Source organism: Benincasa hispida, chromosome 12 (genome assembly GCF_009727055.1).
Source record: "Benincasa hispida cultivar B227 chromosome 12, ASM972705v1, whole genome shotgun sequence".
Classification (NCBI taxonomy): Eukaryota; Viridiplantae; Streptophyta; class Magnoliopsida; order Cucurbitales; family Cucurbitaceae; genus Benincasa; species Benincasa hispida.
Genome location: NC_052360.1, coordinates 28632806 through 28646335, shown reverse-complemented (window position 1 = coordinate 28646335; position 13530 = coordinate 28632806). Strand labels below are relative to the sequence as shown.

The 13530-nt window shown below is 32.0% G+C and overlaps 1 non-coding gene across 1 annotated transcript; it reads right to left on the bottom strand.

The window, feature by feature from the left end:
• Window positions 1-6395: 6395 nt before the first annotated feature.
• TRNAS-AGA lies at window positions 6396-6477 on the bottom strand. Its single transcript has one exon. It is a non-coding gene; the product is annotated as a tRNA-Ser (tRNA).
• Between the last annotated feature and the right edge of the window lie 7053 nt (window positions 6478-13530).

The window sequence follows — 13530 nt, the reverse complement described above, 5'->3', positions numbered from 1 at the left end:
TTGAAGAACTTCAGTATAATTTTTTTCTAATATTATATTTTGTAAACTCGTGTCCTATATTTCAGTTTATAGGAAAAACATACATAAATAGTAGATACCTAACCAAAATCTTCGCACAGCACGATTATTAAGTAAGATTCTTTTAATAACGTTTTCATTTTTTGTTTTTTGTTTTCTGTTTTTCGTTCACTATTTTTTTGTTTCATATTTCCTATTTTCAAAGAAGAAGAAACATGTCTATGTTTAATAACTATTCAAATTCTCTATTTTTTGGAAAAAAAATAGAAACACATTTTTCTTAACAATATAATAATAATAATGAAAAAAAAATGTGTCATACATTGAACATAAAAGAATATATTATCAAAATTTTATGTCATCTAATACAAGCAAGTCTCGATGATAGCTAAATATAATAACAAAAAATTATATTCTATCTTTCATATATTGTCCAAATTTGAGTGGTACTGTCATCTCTAACTCGAGCCATTTTTCTTAGATGATGTCGAGTCAAATTCATTTTAATTATATTATTGTGTAAATTTCGTGGTTGTAAGATATTAAAGTTAAGTTAAATGAATGTCTTGGTCAGCAAAATTCATATATTGTAAAATTATATCTAATTTCAGGTATATTAAAAATATTAGAAATTAACTATTATATAAACATGCATAGTATAAAAATTAATACTCAAAAGTTGAAAGGTCAAAAAAAAAAATAATATATATATCAAAAATTAAAATAATATTTAAATCTAAATATTGGAGGATTTTAAATTTTAAAATTAAAATAAAATATAAATATAGCAGAATTATTTTTGTAAATAGAAAAATTAATAAAGAAAATAAATGAAATATAAAAGATGGAAATAAATATAAAAATAAAAACAAATAAAATAAAAGTGTACATGTTTGGGAGCTGAAATTTGAAATGTAACAAAATTTACATGTTGAAAATTAAAATAATATGTAAATTAAATATTGAAAATTTTTAAAATTCAAAATTAAAATAAAATATCATTATAGCATAATTAGTTATGTAAAATAGAAAAACTAATAATAAATAAATAAAATATCAAAGGTGGAAAAAAAAAGTGTCTAACTTAGGAGTTAAAACACACCACCAAAAGGTGAAATGGTGGTTTAGGCCTGCATGACTACCAATAGGCAAAGATGAGTTTTGATTAATAAAAAAACAGTATATATAAAATAGAAACAAATCGGTATTATATAAATTTCATAAATTAATTTTCGTAGTTTCTCAAATTTGGTCCACTTTTCTAAACGTTTTCAAATTTTAGAAAAAATAAATGAGAACAATTATCAAATAAGTTAGTTTCTTAAAAAATAAGAAATAGAAACAGAAAACAGAAATGTTATCAAATGGATCTTTAATTTTTTTTTTTTTTTTTTTAATCTAATTTGGATTGTTACCAAATTTCCTATTTTTAATTTATTAAGAAAATTGCTAAGTTTAAGATTGTTATGTGAAATTAAAAATTTTGAAGAAAGACACAAAGTCGAGAAGAATAATGGGTGTTGATAAAAAATAAAGCTAATATTAATCTTGTTGAGTTTGTTAGAAAATATGCCATATATAATTAAAACCCTACAAAAAAAAAATTAAATTAGCGGGTTGCTAAAAGCTTTAATTCTTAATGACACCCATGAATTAGCTTGACCATTGCAAAATAGAGACGATAACCCTCAAATTCATCTTCTTTTCTAAAGTTCCATAGTTGAATATGGTCTCCACTTTTCAATCACGTTTCTTCTACAAATGCATTCCATTGTGTCATCAAACAGTAATTTCCACTACTTCCGATCTTTCACTTCATCAAGTAAATGCTACTCTCGCAAAGAAGTGTTGGGATTGGTGTCGGGATTGGTGTCCTAATTCTCCTGGAATCTCGTAGTTTGTAAATTGTTTGTACACATTGTTATTAATAAAATAAGAGTTATTTTATTTGCATTTACTCATATCCAATAAACTAAGATTTGTGGTTATTTTATGTAAACTTAAACATGTATGTGAGACATACAAGTGGATCATGTCTTAAGTAATAACCTAAATGGTCTGTAGTATAAGGATAAAGGAGGGATACCTTATCTTGGTGACACTACGGATACGACCCGTTTTGTAGATATTTACGAGTGTTGTAAACTGCTACAGATAGTCTAATTCTGACCATTCACATGGAGACATGCGAGCAGGGGTGTCCTATACAAAGAGTTTGTATAAGACCGAACCACGAGATGATTAGTCTCTTTATATAACGCCGTTGATAATTGAGACTTACATCTCACTAAAACGACCATATGTGACATGACCTTAATCCTGAGTGTTTTGGGAACTCCTGCCTTTGAGAGCGGTCCTTTGATTAGTATTGGTGAGAGTGGCCAGATTACCAACTCAACAAGCCTACCTTTTTGGGGATTTGTCTCATTGGGGAGCTGAGAACTCAATTACACAAGATGGAATTCACTTCTTCCCCGAAGCAAGGGTAGGTAGATAGATTGCTCCCTTAAGGCTGATTCCGAGTCTTGAATATAGTGACCACACCCTCTTTGTGGAAGAGAGGACCCAGTCATAGTAGGGCTATGACTTATTGTTCATTAGGGGAATCAGTGCTACTTAAGGAGTTAGATGTAAGTAAAACGATAAATTGGCCTAACTATACTTACGAGTGATTTATGAAGGGTTATGGTACTGTTGATTGGTTATATGGACACAGAAATATATATGTAGTGCAAAGAGTGCAGCTATCGGTCTTTAGTGGAGTGTCTGGTAGTTAACAAACGGTGGATCTCGTATTTAAAGAGTTTAGTCAGTTATTCATGTACCGTTGGAGCTTCAAACTATAGGTCCATAAGGTCCCCTTGGTAGCTCAATGGTTTCAAGTTGAGAATCGATTTTTGGGTCAGTTTGAAATGTTTAAATTGACAATAGGGAGTTTCATATATGATATAATTAAACTGGTTCAATTATATGTGATATAATTGATTTGATGTATGAGATACGTTAGTTGGAGGAAGTTGATATAAATATGATTTATATCAAGGAGAAAAGAACTATGGTTTAAATATTACATATGATGTGATATTAAAACTATAGGTTATAAATATAATATGATAAGTTAGTTATTATATTTATTTGTAATTAAACAATTATGAGATAATTGCTGAATTGGTTATTCTTTTCTCTATTAACCGTACAAGTGGGAGGTTAATTTCAATTATTTTATAACTGAAGGATAAAAATGAAAAGTGTTTTCATTTTGTAAGAATCACTGTATTAAGAAATTCGCTAATCCTTTACTCACGAGAGCCTGCACGATAGCCCTCACGAGAGAGTAAACAATAGTGAGATATTTGCTAAATGATCGTGAAAACGAGATTTGCTAAACGATCATATAGGCGAGATTTACTAAACGATCGTATAAGCGAGATACTAAGCGATCAAGTGAGTTTTGCTAAACGATCGTATAAGAGAGATTTGCTAAACGATCAAGTAAGCGAGATTTGCTAAACGATCATGTAAGCAAGATACTAAGTGATCATGTAAACAATTGAGCGAGAGACTAAATGATCTGCTAGACGATTCTCACGAGAGTGAGATTTACTAAACAATCAAGCATTCTTAGTCTATGTGATAGACATTTTCCTTCTCCCACTTGATTGGTCGTGTAGTTCGGTCGTTGAATTCCTCCTTCCCTCTACCAAATTCATATAGAGCCCACACCTTCTAGATTCTCACTCCAAGAATACCAAGGTTGTCGAGTGGTAGTGTCGAAGGGCGTTTGTTCGTGGAGAAGTATGTTTGTGATTGCAAGTGACAGCGAGAGATTGTTGGCCAGACGATTGGCGCGATAACTAGAGATCACTATTCCATTGCTCACGAGAGATCAGTTTGGCTGGACAACGACAGCGAGAGATTTCCAGAAGAAGAGTTCTTTAAGGATATATTTCTCTCCTTTTGTATTTATTTAAGATAGCATGTTGTAATTTGTTCTAAGATGCATAACTATTCTGTATGTTTGTGAATGTTTTGTATTCTTGTACAATGTGCTTGGAAAGATCTTGCTTCCGCTCATGGAGATCTCGGTTTAGATTTCCTTCAAGAAGATGATCAATTATCAATACATTTATCCCTGTTTTGTTCTTGTTTTCTTGTTGGCTCAGCAACTTCCCCTCTTTCCTCTATTTCAAAATCGAATAACAGTTTCTTTGTTGGGAGGGACAAACGCCCGTGATTCTTATTTTAATCTGTATCTTGTAGTTATTTTTGAATTACCAGATTAATTTCGTAGCCATCCATCTCCACGATTCGTTCTCTCGTCATCGTCAACATCTTAGGAATCTACAAGAACTTACTTTTCTTTGCCATCTTCTTCCTTGGTGGTTTCTAAGTAGTAACTATTGTCGGAGGGTTCTTCCTTTTGTAGATATTTTCATATTTTTTAATTTCACAATTGCAGAAGCTTTCAACATCAGAAACAAAGTTTGCAGTGGCATTTAACTTATTTGTTTGATATTTTATTCCTTTGATTATTAACTCCATTTGTCCTTGACTATTCACACAAGTTATGCATAAAGTTGCCGAATTTGGTTTGAAAGAATGATATTTAAAGATAAACTTTGAGTAGCTATATAATTCATAACTTTGAGGAAATCTATGTCCATAACACCATCTACTTAAGTTGACTCTTTTTGCTATTTCAGGTGAAACAGAGATCAATAAATGACAATGATGTCTTCTTCTCAGATCTATAAGAATTTATCAAATAAAGTTTAAGAGCTAGTTATTGTACATAATGACATAGGAAATGAATGGAGAAACCTTTCAAAGAAATGAATGGGAGAAAAAAAACTGACAAATATGCATTATCAATCGTAGGCTAGCATCTAAACTTGTGCTTTCCCAACTTGCTTGTTCTTACCTATTTTCCAAGCTGAAAGGTATTGCAAAAAAAGAATAGAGAATTAGTTTGTCCATTATGAGATTGAGGTCCATATTGGTAAAATGTGACCCTCATTTCCATGCAACTGAGTCTTTTAGTTATGGTTGTTCTTCTCTCCATCAGTGTTGAATCCTCATCCAACATAGCACCAAAACGTTCCTTCTGCAATGATGCAATGGCAAGATGTAGTAGACTTTTCAATGCAATAACAAGTTTATTTTAATTCTTTTCTAACAAATGAATATTATGGCTTCAATATATTCCAAGTTTCTAACAAAAGGACGAGAAAGGATGATTATTTTCTATTCAGGTTAAATTATGCAAGGAAAACTAAGTGCATAGAATTTACTTCAAACTTATTGTTGTGTTTATTAAAAAAACATACCTCCCTTTTTCCAACTCGCACATAAAAATGGTTTAATATTGATCTCTTGGCCTCTCAAACTTGATAGTAGTGACAAACTTCGAAATTGAATTTTTCAATGTGTCACAAACTATCCCAATATAAGAACTCACATTTGAACAAAAACAATTAACAAACTCAATGATCACGTAGTTGAAGGGAATCGAATTCCTGTGGAAGCGTGTGATCGCCTTACATTTTGTTTTTCAATTTTTAAGAAAACAAAAACAACAAAGAAAACAGAAATAATAGTGAATAAACATTATAGGAAGCATGCTTTAAAGGAAGAAACGTAGGGATAAAGCAACAAACCTTTGTCGAATCCCGAACTATTCACATTTTCCTCTCCATCTTCTCAAGAATGTTTCTTCAAAGAACAAGGGACACCACCGCAAGTGCAACCTTGTTATTCTCTAGGAATCGAAGGGTAGAAGAGTGGTCTCTATCACCGTGGAGGAGGAAGAATAATAGATAATGGTTGAGAGGAAAAAATTTGAAAGAAAATCTAGATTTGAGGTTGAGATTTTTCACAATGAAATTGCATCCCCTAAATTGACCATCAAGGGATATTTATATTGAGAAAGGTTTACCTCTTCGAGTCTTTCTCAATTTATTTGATAAATTTTTTGAAAAAAGATCCATGACAACGTTAAACTAAGTTAACTTATATTAGTTTTAACCTTAAACTTGTAATTTCATTAGATAAATATTATAATGATTATTTTATGGTAGGCTTTCATTTTAAAAGATCATTAAAAAAAATATTTTCATTAGTATCCTATAAATTATAGAACATATATTTAGTATAAAATTGATATGATCCAAACAATAACAACCGTCAAGCTAAATTCCTACTGAAATTTGCAATTTCTTATGGTGGCATCTAATAGTCAATTTTGCCCATTAATCAAATTTATTTTTGTGCAAGCTCAATTTTCATCCAAATAAATTAGTTTTATTTATTTATTGGTTTAAAGAGAGCGAGCGAAGAAAGCAGAAAAAAATAAATGAAAAATAAAATAAAAATGAAAGCGTGAGCGGCAGGATTCGAACCTGCGCGGGCAGAGCCCACATGATTTCTAGTCATGCCCGATAACCACTCCGGCACGCCCACTTGATGAGGCTTCAGAATAATGTTGTTTAGCAAATATGATTGCCTCGATAAGATATTCCTTTCATTCTTCCTCTATGGTGTTTACGAAATCTGGTTCTTTTGGGTTAAAACTTTTTAATAATAAAGGAGCATACCATCCTATTATATTTTGTAAATTAAATATTACAACCTTTTATGGGACTCTTGTGTCCTATTAAATTTATAAGAAAAACAATAATGGGGAAACATCATGTAGATAGTAGATACCCTAATCAAAATCTTCGCACGAGTAGATTTTTAAGTAAATCTTGTTTGATACATTTTCGTTTTATTTTTTTATTTTGTTCATTGCTTTTTGTTTCATGTTTCCTATTTTCAAAGAACAAAAAACAGTAATATGTTTGAAAACTATTCATGTTCTCTGTTTCTTGAACAAAAAGAGAAATTGAAATAAAAACTTATTTAATAACTATTTCTTGTTTCTTGTATTTTTAATAATTAATTATAATATAAAAAAAAAAAGATGTGTCATACATTGAACATAAAAAAAATATTATATCATCAAAAATTATGTCATCTAATACAAGCAAGTCTCAATGACAACTAAATATAATAACAAAAAGTTGTTTCTATCTTTCATATATTGTCCAAATTTAATTGATACTATCATCTCTAACTCGAGCCATTTGTCTTAAATGATATTGAGTCAAATCCAACTTAATTATATTATTATGTAAATATCGTGGTTGTAAATATTAAAGTTAAGTTAAATTAATGTCTAGTTAGCAAAATTTATATATTGTAAAATTATTACCCGATTTCAGTATATATTAAAATATTATAAATTAAATAATATAAAACATGCCTATTGTAAAAAATGATACTAAAAAATTGGAATGTTAAAAAAATAATATACATTATTGAAAAATTTAAAATAATATATAAATATTGGAGTATTTTAAAATTAAAAAAGTAAAAATAAAATATAAATATAGTGAATTGCGTTTGTAAATAGAAAAATTAATAAAGAAAATAAATGAAATATAAAAAAAAAATTAACATACATATTGAAAATTAAAAAATACACAAATTTAAATATTGAAAATTTTAAAAATTCAAAATAAAAATAAAATATAAATATAGAAGAATTATTTTTGTAAATAGAAAAATTAATAAAGAAAATAAATAAAATATGAAAGATAGAAATGAGGGGAAAAAAAGTGCCCAACTTAGAAGTTAAATATACAACCATGAGGTGAAACGGTGGTTTAGGCATGCATGACTACCAATTGGCAAAGATGAATTTTGATAAATAAAAGAAACAGTATTATATAAAATAGAAATAAATAGTATTATATAAAAACAAAAAACAAAAAACAAGAAACAAGAATCGAAAACAGTTATCAAACAAAAAACGAAAAAAGTACAAGTGTTTTTTAGAAAATGAAAAACAGAAATAGAAAATAGAAAATGGGAACGTTATCAAACGAATCTTTAATTTCTTTATCTAACGTGGATTGTTATCAAAATTCCTATTTTTTAATTTATTAAGACAATTGCTAATTTTAAGATTGTTAGGTGAAATTTAAAAAGTTGAAGAAAGACTCAAAGTTAAGAAGAATAATGTGTGTTGGTAAAAAAATAAAGGTGATATTAATCTTATTGAGTTTGTTAGTTTGTTACATTACACCAACATAATATGTCTTATATAATCAAAACCCTACCAAATATATATATATATAGTGAGTTGCTAAAAGCTTTAATTCTCAATCACACGAATGAATTAGCATGACCATTGCAAAACAGAGACTAACCCTCAAATTCATCCACAGTTGAATGTGTCTCCACTTTTCAATCCTATTTCTTCTACAAACGCATTCCACTGTGTCATCAAAAAGTACACATTTCCACCATTTTCGATCTTCCATTTCTTCAAGCAAATGCTACTCTCGTAGAGAAGACGATCCATTATCAATACATCCATCCCTATTTTGTTTTTGTTTTCTTGTTGGCTCAGCAACTTCCTCTCTTCCTCTGTTGCAAAATCGAATAATAGTTTCTTTGCTAGGAGGGACAAACACCCATCATTCTAGTTTAAATCTGTATCTTGTAGTTGTTTTTGAATTATCAAAATAGCCACCCATCTCCACGATCAGGAATCAACGGGATCTTGCTTTGCTTTGCCCTCTTCTTCCTTGGTGGTTTCTAAGTAGCAGCTGTTGTCGGAGGGTTATTCCTTTTGTGGGTGTTTACATATTTTTTAATTTCACAATTCCAGAAGCTTTCCACATAAGAATCAGAGTTTGCAATGGCCATTAAATTATTTGTTTGATATTTTATTCCTTTGATTATTAAATTTCATTTGTCCTTGACTATTCACACAAGTTATGAATAAAGCTGCCAAATTTGGTCTGAAAGTATGATATTTAAAGATAAAACTTTGTGTAGAGCAATTCATATAACTCAAAACTTTGAGGAAATCCATGTCCATAATATCATCCACCTAAGTTGACTCTATTTTCTATTTCAGGTGAAACTAAGATCAATCAATGACAATGATGTCTTCTTCTCAGGTCTATAAGAATTTATCAAATAAAATTTAAGAGCTACTTATAATTATTATACACAATGACATAAGAGATGAATGGAGAAACCTTTCAAATAAATAAATGGGAGAAAAAAACAACAAATGTGCATTGTCGATGTAGGCTAACAACTAAACTTGTGCTTTCACAACTTGCTTGTTCTTACCTATTTTCCAAGCTGAAAGGTTTTTCAAAAAAGAATAGGGACTTAATTTGTCCATTATGAGATTAAGATCCATCTTGGCAAAAAGCGACCATCATTTCCAAGCAACTGAGTCGATTTTGTCTCGAGCTAACTTGTCAAGCTCGTATCTTTTAGCTATGGTTGTCTCCACATACATGTTTAAATTTCATAAAATAACATTGAATCTTAATTTATTGGATTGAATTAATGCAGTCTAAACGTCAATAAAATACCTCTTATTTTATTAGATATATGATTTGTATTTACAAACTACTACAAGGCATGAGATTTAAGACATCAACTCCAATCATCTCCCACTTTTCCTAAAGCAAGTGAGATGTACAGTATCAAATATAATGCAATGAGTGGAGTATACAGTATCAAATACCATAAGTGGGATATACAGTATCAAATACAATACAATAAACTAGGGCATACAATATACCCAACAACATCTCCCACCTGCCCAAGATTAGGTGACCCATATTTCTAGACCCATGTTCTCTAGGTGATCCTAAAAAACTTTAGCCGTGAGAGCCTTTGTAAATGGATCAGCAACGTTGTGCTCCAAGGCAAACTGTTTGACATGAAGGAGCTCTTAAACAAAAGAATCCATGAGCGGAAGCGGATCTTTCCGATTTCATTGTGACAGAATTATCACACATACATTCTAACAAACAGATATGCATTGTTCCACTAATTACTGGCATGTTTTAATAAATAAACTACAAAAGACCAAGTAAATGTACCAGTTGAAGACTTTCTTCAATCAAACTCAGTCCAGTGGAAGCGAACTCCTCTACGCTACTTATCGTCTAGTAAACAGTCGCCTAGCAGCACCACGGTTGTCTACACGATCGGCAGTGCACGAACCAACAGCAACCAAGGACGACACCACCACTCAAAACCCTCAGTATTCTCGGAGTGAGAATCCAAATGGTGGACTTTGATGGAATTGGTAGAGGGAAGGAGGAAAAGACGATCGTGTAGTACGAACAAGCAAGTGGGAGATAGTAGAAGACTATCGTATAGTCGAGTGCTTGTTATTTAGAAAAAGGTACACGATCGTGTAGGTTTTTCTAATTGATCGTCTAGCAAAAAATAAGCGATCGTTTAGTTTCGCTCTGCGCACTAAGTGATCGTCTAGCAAAGGTAAGAGATCATTTAGATAATCGTGGGCGATCGTTTAGTGCAACGCGGGTGTGCAGCCGTTTAGTCGCGGGCGCTATCGTATAGGCTTTCAACACTAAGCGATCGTTTAGAAATCACACCGTAAGCGAATTTTCGAGTCTCTTTTCGTGTATTGCAAAATGAAAACAATTTTCATTTTATTCTTCAGTTACAAGAACTGAATTCAAATTTCTCACTTTCGCCCGATTCCGGAGAAATACTCGGCTAATTATCTCATAATCGCCTAATTAATTAAATACAGAATATAATCATATTATATTTTTAACCTATAGTTTGATATCATATATCTACTATAGTATTTTCTCCTCTACTTGATATAAATCATATTTACATCCAATTTCCTCCAAAATGATGTATCTTATACATTTAGTCAATTACATCATATATAATTAACGAGTTCAATTATATCAAACTTTCTCTTGTCAATTTGAACATTTCAAGCTAACCCAAAAATTGATTTTCAACTTTATCCAAGCTACCAAGGGGACCTTATGGACCTATGACTCGAAGCTTCAACGGTACGTAAATAACTGACTAAACTCTTTAGCCACGAGATACACCATCTGTTAACTGTCAGACATTCCACTAAAGACCTATAGCTGAACTTTTCTTACCACAGATATATTTATGTGTCCATTGGATATAACCAATCATAAGTATGATGACCCTTTACAGATGCTCGTAAGTACAACTAGGCCAAAATACCGTTTTGCCCCTAAAGTTACATCTCACTCCTTAAGTACCATTGATCCCTTTAATGAACAATACAATATAGTCCAACTATGTGTGAACACCTCTCGAACCAAGAGAATGTGTGTGGCCCCACATTGTTCAAGCCTTAAAATCAGCCCTTAAGGGAGCTATCTATCTACTTATCCCTGCTTCGAGGAATGAGTGAATTTCATCTTGTGTAACTGAGTTCCCAGCTCCCAAATCAAACAAATCTCCAAAGTGGTAGGTTTGAGTCGACGACCTGGCCACTCGCACCCATGCAAATCAAAGGACCGCCCTCAATGGCAGGAATTTCCAACTCACTTAAGATTGAGGTGATGTTACCTATGATCATCCTAGTGAAGTGAAGTCTTTGTCATGAAGATGTTATATAACGAGACATTAACACTTTGTGGTCAGGTCTTATACAAATTCTTTGTATAGGATGCCCCTGCTTGCATGTCCCCTACACGAATGTTCAGAATCATACCATCTGTAACAAGTCACAACACTTGTGACCATTTCACAACACTTATGGAATGGTCATCAACCCCAACATGACAGTCACATCTTCCCGTTGCAAAATCTTCTTAATAAGATGATATTTGCGCTCAATGTGCTTTACTCATTTGTGACTACAAGGCTCCTTGGAGTTTTTCGCTGCACCATTGTTGTCACAATCAAGGGTGACGGGCAATGTCATGTTTGTAACAACTTTCAAATCTGCCAGAAAATGTCTGAGCCATACTGCTTCCTTAGCAACTTTACAAGTAACTATATATTTTGCCTCCATCGTGGAATCTGCAATGCATCCTTGCTTGATGCTACACCATACTATAACTCCTCTATTCAGAGTGAACACTGATCCTGATGTGGATTTCCTAGAATCCTCATAAATCTGAAAATCAGAGTCAGTGTATCCTGTAAGGATCAAATCCTTAGCACCATACACAAGCATATAGTTTCTCGTTCTCCTAAGATATTTAAGAATGACTTTAACCATTGTCTAATGATCTAATCCTGGATTAGATTGATATCTACGAACCACTCCCATTGCATGGCAAATATCAGGCCTAGTACACAGCATGACATACATAAGGCTACCTACCGTAGATGCATAAGGAATCTGTCTCATCTCCTCAACCTCTTGAAGTGTCTTAGGACACTGTTACTTAGATAGAATAATTTCATGCCTAAAAGGTAATAAAACTTTCTTGGAATTATGCATCAAATACTTGATAAGCATTTTGTCAATATACAATGCTTGAGGCAAGGCTAGCATTTTGTTCTTATGATCCTTTATGATTTGGATCCCTAGAACATATTGTGCTTCACCCAAATCTTTTATTTGGAATTGAGCAGCTACCATTCCTTAATTTTGGTAAGAAAACCTACATCATTCCCAATGAATAAGATATCATCCACATACAACACCAAAAATGCTACTAAACCGTTAATGATCTTCTTGTAAACACAAGGTTCATCAACATTTTGATTAAAGCCATAGGTTTTGACCACAACGTCAAACCTCACATTCCAAGATCGAGATGTTTGTTTCAATCCATAGATGGATCGATTTAGCTTGCAAACTTTTTATCCTTGACCTTGTACTATGAATCCTTCTGGTTAAGTCATGTAGATTATCTCTTTGAGATTACTATTCAAAAAGGCAATCTTGACGTTCATTTATCATATCTCATAGTCATTATATGTGGCAATAGACAAGAGAATCCAGATAGATTTTATCATAGCAACAGGTGAGAAGGTTTCTTCATAGTCCACCCTCTCAACTTGGGTATAACCCTTTGCTACTAATCTAGCCTTAAAGGTTTGCACTTTTTCATCTACACCTCTTTTCCTCTTGTAGATACATTTGCAACCTATAGGTTTTACACCATCGGGTTGGTTTATAAGTTCCCAGATAGAATTGGAATACATAGACTTCATCCATTGCCTTCTTGTAAGACAATGGATCCTCAATGTTATTATCTTGATGATACTTTGAGTCTCAGTTAAACCCAAATAGCAAATGGGTTGAGTTCTAACCTTCCCACTATGTCGAGGCTCCCTCAACACTTGAGTAGGATGCGTTTGACTTGATGAAGCAATATCAACAACTCTAGTTGAATTGTTTTCTTCTTTAACAACTCTGGTTGAAGTTTCAGTAGTGTCTTTGGTGAGTTCATTCAAACAATCATACTCCGTGGTTTATGCTCTCTAATATGGACTTCCTCTAAAAAAATGTTGCATTTATCGATACAAATACCTTATTCTCTTTTGGATTGAAAAATAGACCACCTCTCATTTTCTTAGAATAGCCTACAAATAGGCATAATTTTGAAAATGGTTCTAATTTCTTCAGGTTTGCCACAAGCACGTGTGCTAGACACCTCCAAATCAAAG